The sequence below is a fragment of the Sceloporus occidentalis genome, unplaced genomic scaffold (assembly GCF_023333645.1).
Source record: "Sceloporus occidentalis isolate IW3139 unplaced genomic scaffold, rSceOcc1.0.p SCAF_42, whole genome shotgun sequence".
NCBI classification, from domain to species: Eukaryota; Metazoa; Chordata; class Lepidosauria; order Squamata; family Phrynosomatidae; genus Sceloporus; species Sceloporus occidentalis.
Genome location: NW_028317022.1, coordinates 3,281,601 through 3,293,789, shown reverse-complemented (window position 1 = coordinate 3,293,789; position 12,189 = coordinate 3,281,601). Strand labels below are relative to the sequence as shown.

At 38.5% G+C, this 12,189-nt stretch overlaps 1 pseudogene; it reads left to right on the top strand.

Annotated features, from left to right (window-relative positions):
• LOC149289877 (syntaxin-binding protein 5-like) overlaps positions 1 to 12,189 on the top strand; it is a 181,418-nt pseudogene that overhangs the window by 93,212 nt on the left and 76,017 nt on the right.

The window sequence follows — 12,189 nt, the reverse complement described above, 5'->3', positions numbered from 1 at the left end:
GGTATAAGGCATTTCTGGAGGCAGAGTGGCACATAGGGGGTCAAAAGGCATATCATGGGGCACAGTGGCATATAGAGGGTTAAAAGGTCTATCATGGGGCACAGTGGCATTTAGAGGGTTAAAAGGCATATCATGGGGCACAGTGGCATATATGGGGTATAAGGCATTTCTGGGGCAGAGTGGCAAGCCTGGGGGCAGATGTGCATAACTGGGGGGGGGCAGGTTGTAAAAAAAGAAAATAAACAAAATATTTTTCTCAATCTTAGCTTTTATTAACAAACAATTGTTCACATAGTTTACATGAATTAACATTTACTGGTAAAACTTTTTTCCTATAGGGTCATCTTATATTCAGGCTTTTTTTCATAAATTAATATTCAGATTTGGGGGGGTCGTCTTATAATCGAGCAAATACGGTGTGTGTGTGTGTATATATATATATATATATATATATATATATATATATATATATATATATATATATATATATAATGTACTCGCACATATCCCAATGTTACAAATGATCAGAGGAGTGGCTTTGGGACAAGGCTTTTCCAATGTGTTTGTGTGTCTTTGTGATGAAATTATGAATGTTTCAGCTTCCTAATATTTATACTTTTGGTGATGTTGTTTGGAGTAGCACCTGTCTAAATTAGAAGTGTAAGACTATGTGTGTGTTTGAGTATGTATATAATTTGTGTATAGGTAAGTATATGTTAAAAATATACTGAAAATACTTTTAGTGTATCTGAAATAAAGAGAAATGCATAATAAAAAAACATAAGGTAGTGGGTGGATATTATTCCAAATAACAATAGTAAGCTTCACGTTATTATTCTTTTGCAATTGATTGTTGAAAAAATGTGTATAATGGATGAAGCTTCTCTGGATTGAGTTGTTGTTTCATAAGATTTTCTTTTCTTTATCCAGGATAACATTTTGCCACCTGCCTTTCCAGAGCAAATGGTTGTACGTGGGCACCGAAAAAGGAAATATTCACATAGTCAACGTGGAGTCGTTCACTCTCTCAGGCTACGTCATCATGTGGAATAAAGCCATTGAACTGTAAGTTCTACGTAGCGAGTGACATTAATGAGGATGTCTGTGCCAGGGCTGCATGATGTTGCTCTGAGCAGCCCTCTGGAAATAATGGCATGAAGCCATGTAAAAGATGCTTAAATTCCCTCTAATTGGTTGCAGAGAATCCGATGCCTCACTAGATTATCAGTTTATATAACGTCAGTACTTGCACTGAGAGCTAATTACTTTTTGGAGGCTTGACTACTGACTGACGAGAAATCCATGCAGATAAAAATCACTTGCAGCAGATATATATATATATATATATATATATATATATATATGGCATAACACTGTTACCATGTTACGCAGATCCGCTATGAAATTTTCTTTTGCTTTCATTATTTTTTTTAAAGTCTTCTGACAGCTGCGTGATTTTAACTACTCTTGGGCATAATCTCAGACTTTACACGGTAGCCTGTTTTAGAAAGCTAAATATAGTTAAGGGCTCCGTGTCCCAGGGACGTACTGTACATGAATCGTGCAATGGTTACGGTATGGAATTGTGATTGGTGAATGTACAAACAGAAGCCAGTTGCACTATTCCTCTTGGTAAATGTTACCAATCATGTGCGCCATGTATAAACTATATCACTGTTCAAACCAGCTGTGTAAACAGCGTCCAGCTGGCTCTATGGGAGAAATCGTGTCCAACTGGCAGAGTGCTGGATAAATTCAGCACTCAGTAAATATCATGAGTGTCTTTGATGGTTTAGAAACAAATGCAGACAGTGAGTCTTGTAGCACGCTCGTGCTTACAGGTTAATTAAAGTCATGGGCTGGGTATACAGTAGCTTAGGAAGTAACATCTTTCCTGTATTGTGAGTATTATTATATTTCATTTATATCTTGCCAACAATTTATCCAGCGCTACTTACTATACAAACATTCAAAGGGTATGACAAAACTAGACAGTCTAAGACAAACTGATACATTAGTAAAGAGTACACTGCTTGCACGCTTACAATCTAGAGAACAGATTTTTTTTTTGTCTTATTCTTAAATAGAACATATGTATTATTGTCCATCGTGTTTACGTTATCCATAATAGAAGTGTTTGGAAAATGAAATGTTAAAGGGTATATAACTTTTTTTTTTTTTTTTGATGGATTAGAGCCTTTTTAAGAATGATCAGCAGTTCTCATGGCGTCTGCAAGCTTTAATTAGGCCCCTTGAGTGCCGATAGACACTTTGCATATCTCTAATTCATTAATTGCCAAGGCTCTCTCCAGTTAATTGTGCAACGCTTTCCCGCCATATTAATTTGTGGCGTTCTAATAAATCGGTTGAGCCACAGTTGGTTAATCTGTTAGCTAAAGCATGGAAATCTGTAGAAATCTATAGAAACATGTTGCATCATAATGTAAGACAAATCACTCTAGAGTGGCAGTTGCTTGCGCTGCTTACGAGCTACCTGACAACCTAGCGAAGATATGGTTTGAGGCATAGTGCAATTACTCTAGTATGGAAAACAATATATTTTGATGATGTTGATGTGTTTACAGCATAGTACATTTTTCCCTTTAGTGCATGGAGAAAGCTTGTGTATATTATATACCAGCAGGCATGAACGGATCATAGGGCATATGAATTTAGCGTCCGGTGAGCCACTGAGTATTTCCCCTTAACCTATGAGCTGGTCTGATATAAATGTCTAGGCACTTTTTTTATTTTTCACCATTCTGTCCCTATGCACACATGTAAAATAAAATGGCCTATTAATAATTGTAAATTAAGCTTGCAATTATGAACTAGTGATTTTCATTATACAGGATTTCTTCCATATTATTATTAAATCCAGTACAAGCTTACCTTGTAGGTCTGGTCCAAAGTGTACTCTGAAGTCCATAATTGCTGTCTGACTCTTCTATGTGAAATGTTTCACTGCCTAGTTCTCCTCTCCAGCCATCATATGTACTTTAATGGATGTGATAGATATGTGGTCCCTTTACATTTTTTGTGGTCCATGCATGGGGGATTCTGCATCTTGCTGATGTACCCACCTTCATTCAGCTCCAGCGCTGCCTCTGCTGAACGCTGCATGCTGGAGTCCCTTTAGCCAATCAGTGACAAGAAATTTAAGATCATAGAGGAATAAGGATGATTTTGCATCTGCTAAGTTATTTTATTTTTTTTTCGTTTTGGAAGAATGCATATTACTCATTCTCATTTTTATGCATTCTTCTATAATAGGGGGACATTAGACTATTGAGCGTTGCTCAACCAACATTCCCCCCTCCCCCCTGGAGCTTTAGACGTTTTAAGATTGGCTGCAAACTGTATCTTTGTAGAAAATCTATATCATCTGGGTAGCTAGGTTATAGTATTGCCTTGATTTACATTGACACCAGGTGAGGCAATAGGAACTGCACCTCCAACTATAGCCCCAAAACTGTGGACAGGAGATCCAAGCAGTAACAGCAGCCACAGAAAAAAAAGAAATAGTGGTATTTTGTGGATTTACTATATTGCTCCAGTGCCTTATCGAGTCTGAAGGGTCACATAGACCAATGTGAGTTGGGTCAGATCCTGTTACTGTTTTATAATTAGTATTTTGATGATTAACCGCTATTACTAAACAAATGCATAGGCATATAATATGCCATCTTACCCATGCTACTGTTTACCTGGTGAATGTCAGACATTTGGAAAATGGCCTCAATAGGTATATTATAATTTCTGTGTAGGAATTTATATCCCTAACAATAATAACTTAAGGAGAAAACAGTCCTGCTTATTTCCTCAAAAAGAGAATTTATGTCGCAGACTCGGAACGTTATCCAGGGAATTATAGCAGATGAGGTTTTTTTTCTAATTTTGGTCTAGGCTCCCATGCACCCAATAATTGCCATGCACCCAGTAATTGCATGAGCTTGTTGCATTTGAAAATAAAATGCAAGCTTGAGTCTGAGCCTGAGCCCAGCGATCGGTGGTGCCACAAAAAACATACCTTTACCGACTACTGGATACACGCGACTGCATTCTTTAAGAGTGTAAGAGCATAGCATATATGTCATTTGGTGCCCGCAAGGCTTTGCATTTGAATTATGCATATGAAGTCTAACATTGTTTTATTAAATAGTTGTTTAGTCTGTCATTTTAACATTAGTAGTAATATTATTAATGACCATGCTATAATGAACCACATTTTCATGATAGCAGGTCCACATTAAGGCCTTTATAGACATTGTAAACTACCCAAATTAGATTCTCTTTAAAGACAAAATGTTTTTAATTCTCAAAATGTCCTTTAACGACTGGGCTACTTCGTTTCCATGTCATACACTAAAATTAAAACATTTGCTAATAGTTTTTGTTTTAAATTATTATAATTAAATCATCACATTTTCTATGATAATAACTTAAGTACCATACTTAATGTCCAACCCTATTTTGGCAAGTTAAATATACAATAAAGCCTGGTGATAATTGTAATAAAGATGTTCATTTTTTTGTGATTTTGAATTTAAACTAAATGCTAGATGAGCCCGACCCAACAGTTAGCTAACAATAAAAGACACAATGGGGTGACTGGCCATCCAGATCTTGAGAAAAGGAACTTAAAGTTCACTATAGGGTACACATTAGGTGGGTTTTTAATAATTTTGAAAAACTCATACATATTGTTGAAGAATAAATTGACCCATCTTGCCTGCCCTATTTAACTCACTTTTTACTTACTAACCTTTTAGAATAGCTTTATGTACACATCAAGCTTTCTTAAAATTCTTGACTCTGTTTGCCTGTACTACTTCCACTGGAAGTGTATCTCAGGTGTCAACTACCCTCTGTGGTAGAGCTTTCACACAGTACGCCTCAGTCTTCCACTGTTTAACTGTTCCACGTAGGTGTTTCCCCCCCACCTTTCCTAGATTCTTATGTTATTGTGTTCTACTATGGTATGCATCTTAAATAAACATATTTCTTTATTAATGTACAGTTTTGCTGCATTTTCTTCTTGGAAACGGTTCAGCTGGGCACCTGTTAGTACTGCTCTGCCTACTTATATCTGAGATCACGAAATTGGCGTTATCTTTAAGATTGTCTAGTTTAAAGGGACCTTCCTTACACCTATCACCCAAACCACCTCACACCTATCACACATGACTCCCATCACACCTACTAACACAACACTTCACTCGCTCCCACCAGTGATGTAGGGAAGAGGGCTTTGTAGGGATGACAGAATTCTGTTTTAGGCAACTGTAGTATTTCAATAAACCTTTAAACACGCTTTTAAGTGACAGGGGGTTTTTAAGAGAAAAGCAAAATGACAGATTCATTTTTCTTCTCTGTACCTGATGCAGCACTTATCTAGTGATATTGTAAAGACCCCCCAAGTGGAAGAGAACCTTTAAACCATACCCTCTATCTATGTCATTATTTATTATTTATTCGTTTACCATTACCGTTTCATTAAAGTTTCCATGAGGCAGAAATGGCTACTTTCTGTCGGTATTTAGATATGCGCAAAACATTTCTCTCGGTTCTGATTTTAACACACATTTTTTGCTCATTTTAATCTGTAAACCCAGCGTTTATTTAGTGGATAAGTGACAGATTCACTTTAATGGAACACAAATAAATACGAATTAACCTTTTTGTATTTCTATCACCATTTGAAAAGGAAAAGAAAAAAAAATCCACAACACGATGATTATTCACCACTGTCTGCGTTATTGAAATACATCCTCATCCCTTACGAGTTGCAATTAGATTTGCCTTGTGATTCTCTGGAGCGTAACCTGACCTAACTTTATCTTGTTACACGTATTGATTCATGGCTTACAGACTACACCATGTATCCGGCTTCTCTGTTTACTTTGGACATGTTATATTTTAATAGACCTCTTCCCGTCATAAAGGGGTAGCTAGGGGTAGGTGAGAGGAGAAGCTGCAAATATAGAACAGACTGCTACTTACATTCAGGTCTGTGGAGGATGCAATGCCTCCTGCATCCTTTTGTGGCCACTGCTGGCCATTGAGCCCTGAGAGGATGATTTATTTGGTCTTGTTTTTTCTTTTTTTCTTTTTTTTCTTTTTTTTTTTTTTTTTTACAGTCAGGCTTTGTTTTTCCATTTTTTGAAGGCCAGTCCCCTTCCTTGGACCAAAGATAAAGTCCAAGGAACTGTCAATGATGTGGATAACTAAATGACCTGTGTAACTACTTTTTTTGGTCTATCTTCCTGGCACCTAGAATGTATCTGGGTGGAGTTTTTTAAACTTGTAAAGTAACCCCTCATAATCTCATAAGCCATGGGATGGGGACATTTCTTAGATGGGTTTTATGTATCTAACAGTGATTCTACCCCCTACCCCACCAGAAATATGATGCAGGTCATACTGGGAGAAAGAAGATGAGCTCTGTACCTCCCATAAGATAGTTTATTATCTCTTAACCTCCTATTTCATTGACCATGAGACTTGTATTTGCAACTTGCAAGCAATTTGTGCGTTAAGGAAGCGTTGCTTGTGCTTTTTTATCCTTCTTCAATTGGTAGTGTGTATGCCATTTATGTCGGTGCAAATGTGAGGTGGAAATGGTGAATTTGTGAGTTGGACTTTAATACAGTGCTGTGGAAAAGTATTTGCCCCTTCCCAGTGTCTTTTATTTTGCATATTTGAAACACTTAAATGTTTGAAGACTGAGTAAACAAAATGCTGTTTTTAAATGATGACGACATGTATAGAAGGAGAAAAGCTATCCACCCCAACCTGACACTGTGAAAAAAAGTATTTGCTCCCTTAGTTATCCTCAATTATATAGAAGTTGTCTTAAAGTAGATTAAGAGGTCTCAAAAAGGAGCATATTCTGTTGGGGTCTAAATAAATTCTATAACAGACGTACAAAGTCATTGACATCTATCAGTCTAGAGAGGGTTACAAAGCCAATCCCAAGGCTCTGAGACTCCTGCAAACCACAGTGATAGGTCTACAAATGGAGAAAAACCTTGAAGCTCCAAGAGCTCATCCAAAGGTCATAGAAGAACCCAGACTAACATGTAAGAACCTGCAGGCCTCATTTGCCTCAGTTATGATCAGTGTTCAGAAAAAGTTAAGAAAAAGGCATCCATGGGAGATTTGCAAGGTGAAAACCACTGCTGACCAAAAAAGACACCAAGGCTCAGCTCACATTTGCCAAAAAAACATCTTGATGACCCCCCAAATACTTCTGTGGACAGATGAGTCAAAAGTGACACTTTTTGAAAGATATGTGTCCCTTTACTTCTGGCAAAAAAGCTAACACCGCATTCTACAATAAAAACATAATACCAACAGTCAAAACCAATGGTGGTAGTATGATGGTCTAAGGCTACTTTGCTGCTTCAGAACCTGTCCAACCCGTCATTATTTATGGAACCAGGAACTCTGCTCTCTGTGATTCTGAAGAAGAATGCCCATCAGTTCATAACCTACAGCTCAAGCACAGTTGGCTTGTGCAGCAGAACAATGATCCTAAGCATGCAAGCAAGTCCACCTCTGAATGGCTCAAAACAAACAAAATTTAATTTTTGAAGTCCCCTGGTCAAACTCCTGACTTAAATCTGATTGACATGATGTGGCATGACCTCAAAAAGACTCTTTATGCTTAAAAAACCCTCCAGTGTAACTGATTTAAAACAATTCTGGCAAGAGGAGTTCCCAAAATCCCTTCATAAAGATGTAAAGCACTCATTGCCAGTTATTGCAAATGTTTGATTTCAGTTGTCGCAAAGGGTGGCACAACCAGTTATTTGGTTTATGGGGCAATTATTTTTTCAGATGGTTTTCATTAACTCTTTACCTTCAATAAATGAAATGATAATTTAAAAGATACATTTTGTGTTTATTCACTTAGTCTTTGTCTTATACTAAAATTAGCTAGATGATCTAAAATGTGACAAATTACACTGCTCAAAATAATAAAGGGAACACTTAAACAACACAATGCAACTCGAAGTCAGTCACACTTCTGTGAAATCACACTGTCCACTCAGGAAGCAACACTGATGGACAATCAATTTCACATGCTGTTGTGCAAATGGAACAGACAACAGGTGGAAATTATAGGCAATTAGCAAGACACCCCAATAAATGTTCTGCAGGTGGTGACCACAGACCACTTCTCAGTTCCTATGCTTCCTGGCTGATGTTTTGGTCACTTTTGAATGTTGGCGGTGCTTTCACTCTAGTGGTAGCATGAGACGGAGTCTACAACCCACACAAGTGGCTCAGGTAGTGCAGCTCATCCAGGATGGCACATCAATGCGAGCTGTGGCTGGAAGGTTTGCTGTGTCTGTCAGCGTAGTGTCCAGAGCATGGAGGCGCTACCAGGAGACAGGCCAGTACATCAGGAGACGTGGAGGAGGCCGTAGGAGGGCAACAACCCTGCAGCAGGACCGCTACCTCCGCCTTTGTGCAAGGAGGAGCAGGAGGAGCACTGCCAGAGCCCTGCAAAATGACCTCCAGAAGGCCACAAATGTGCAGAAAACAGACTCCATGAGGGTGGTATGAGGGCCCGAAGTCCACAGGTGGGGGTTGTGCTTACCACCCAACACCGTGCAGGACGTTTGGTATTTGCCAGAGAACACCAGGATTGGCATATTCGCCACTGGCGCCCTGTGCTCTTCACAGATGAAAGCAGGTTCACACTGAGCACATGTGACAGAGTCTGGAGACGCCGTGGAGAACGTTCTGCTGCCTTCAACATCCTCCAGCATGACCGGTTTGGCGGTGGGTCAGTAATGGTGTGGGGTGGCATTTCTTTGGGGGGCCGCACAGCCCTCCATGTGCTTGCCAGAGATAGCCTGACTGCCATTAGGTACCGAGATGAGATCCTCAGACCCCTTGTGAGACCATATGCTGGTGCGGTTGGCCCTGGGTTCCTCCTAATGCAAGACAATGCTAGACCTCATGTGACTGGAGTGCGTCAGCAGTTCCTGCAAGAGGAAGGCATTGATGCTATGGACTGGCCCGCCCGTTCCCCAGACCTGAATCCGATTGGGCACATCTGGGACATCCTGTTTCGCTCCATCCACCAACGCCACGTTGCACCACAGACTGTCCAGGAGTTGGCGGATGCTTTAGTCCATGTCTGGGAGGACATCCCTCAGGAGACCATCCGCAACCTCATCAGGAGCATGCCCAGGCATTGTAGGGAGGTCATACGGGCACGTGGAGGCCACACGCTCTACTGAGCCTCATTGTGACTTGTTTTAAGGACATTACATCAAAGTTGGATCAGCCTGTAGTGTGGTTTTCCATTGTGATTTTGAGTGTGACTCCATATCCAGACCCCTATGGGTTGATAAATTTGATTTCCATTGAGAATTTTTGTGTGATTTTGTTGTCGGCACATTCAACTATGTAAAGACGAAAGTATGTCATACGATTAGTTCATTCATTCAGATCTAGGGTGTGTAATCTTAGTGTTCCCTTTATTATTTTGAGCAGTGTATGACAAATATGCAAAAATAGAGGAAATCTGGAGGGTAGCAAATACTTTTTCACAACACTGTACATCTTGTAAGAGTTTCCCTCTGCAAATTCCTGTTCTCTTATGACTCACATGCAGCCACTGGTCGTTGAATAGACCTGATTATGTAGTTTAGCCATTATTGTTATCATGCGTGCAAGCAATATGCGGGTTAATGAATTTGAATCAACTCAACCCTTATGAAGTTTGTGTATCATGTTAACTTCTACAAATACAAATGTGAAGAAGGGAATCTGGGAATTGGATATTAATATACTTGTAAGAACTTGCATACTCTGCCAACTTGCATGCTGTCACTGATTGTTGAAGATAACTGAATGTGTAGTTTAAGCTATTATTCTTGTTATTTTAGAGGAATTTTCGCTGCCTTACTATGGTGTGGTAAACAAAGAAATTCTTAACCTATTACCAATATTTGCCATTATTACAATGGGGTAAACTGAATAGCGAGGAAAATACATACCATTGTAAATAAAGGCTTGAATTACATGTACTAACTAATCTTGCACTCTTGTGGTACTATCCCACACACGTTATTTGAGATGGATAAATTTGCTTGGAATCCACTTTTTTAATACTTCTACAGGTTTTATGCTTGTGAATTAAGCAATAAAACTTTTGATGTATCAAAGAAAATAAAAATCTGTTTTACGTTGTGCATGAATCATCGCCTATTAATGGTCAAATCAAATTCTAAAAAAATAGGATGAATCATATTTCTTTCAAAAGTCGTAAAATTTTATTTACCAAATAAAATTACTACATAAGTCATGTCACAGTTAAAATTGGGCTATACCACAAGGTTAGCACTACATAGCATAGTAATTACAATAGTTCAGATACTTTTTTTGTTTTTAATAATATAATTGATTTACTAAAATGACCACTTTACTGAATCTTCCCACAAAACCACTATTTGGCTTCTGTAGGTTTAAAGTGATTCATTGGGTGATTTCAAGTTGTGTTTGAACTTTCCAATTACTGTTCTCTAAATATTAGCCTCTAGCAGGGTTTGTGCAGGACTTTGCTGAAACTAGTCACCAAAAAGCTATTATTGGTTGGCAGCCGTATTGTAAACCAGCAGTAGATGTATGCCTATGTGTGTTGCTATATGATTATGGTGTAAGGGGTTGCTATGGTAGGCTACTTGGAATAATCTGAAGTACGGAAAGGTAATGTGTTAAATTAGGATTTGGGTGCCGGGGCATATGTGTTTTATCACATGCAGTTGTTATGAATTTAATGTGTTCCCTTTTTCCTCAGAAATAAGTAGACAGGAAAAGACAATAGTAGGGGGTTGTTCACCAAACATTGTTTCACAACTCCCTGTGCAGTGAATAAATATCAGTGTTGCCTGCAAAGCTAGAACTGAGCAACTGGAAGTCTACGAAGTCTAGTATTTGTGTGATGTCAATACACCAAATGGTCGTACCCAGGAACAGTTTAGATGAGGCGATCCAGAGCATATTATAATTAACCCTTTAATAACCCATCACAAAAATTCTGCTACGCTAACTCGCCAAAGGTAGTTTTAACTATAGTCCTTAAGAAAACCATGCTTTGAAGGTAAACATATTGTGAACTTAGTCTTCAAACCGGAATTTCAGCTGTGAGATAGCAGCAAGAAAAACACAAAAGTATACCAGTTTTGTCATGGCGTATGACTTTTGACATTAAACGGTCTTTAGCCACCTCACCTTGTTAGTGTATTTGGCTGTTCCTCACCCAGTTTTATTTCTCCTACACTGTTTCTGTTTCAGTTAATTCTTGTGTTTTCCCTACATATTAAATAAATGATCATTAGCACCTGTTTGGTATAATTGTTAAATCATACCCCTAACTATATGCCGACAAAATCTCCGACTTTGTGGAAGAATTGATGCTGTTTCGAAGGCAAAGAGAGGTCCCACCAAATATTGATTTAGATTTTTCTTCTGTTCACTCACTTTACATTTTGTTAAATAAACTATTAGCATGTCTATTTTTGAAAGTGTTCTTACTATACAGCATTTTTCAAACTTGCCTAAAACTTTTCCATAATACTGTATATACACCTGGGATCTTTATAAAGTATTAACCCTTCAATAGTCAATCACATAGAGACCACTGTTGCAATTAGTTGACAGTGGCAACCAAATTGGTCTAATAACAATGCTTATAAAAATTTTTACTCGTCACGAGATTAATATATTTTTACCACCAATATTGAAGCAGGATTATCAACCGTGGTATACCCCAGTATGATAATTGTTAAGAAAGATTTGGCTGCCCTATGCAGGAAACTGCCAGATACAAAATGGCATAGGAATCAAGGTACAGAAGTACAAGTCAGCCAACAAGTCCCAAGCAACACAAGCACTGTCAAGGAAAACAAGCCAAGGCCAGGCAACACTAGAGATCCAGTCTGAAAAAATGTCAAGTCTTTAAGCCGAATGCACTAGAGAACCACATGGTCCCATTGAGTCGTTTTGTACAGGTCTCCCTTTTCTCTGTAAATGCAGTGAGCCGTGTGAGCGTCTCTGTTGTGTGCACACATCATACCTGGGGAACTCAACAAGTGTCCCGGGACTCCAGGCAATAATACTCCTTTGTTTGGAATCATAAACATAAATATTACTTAAACTACTAAAAAA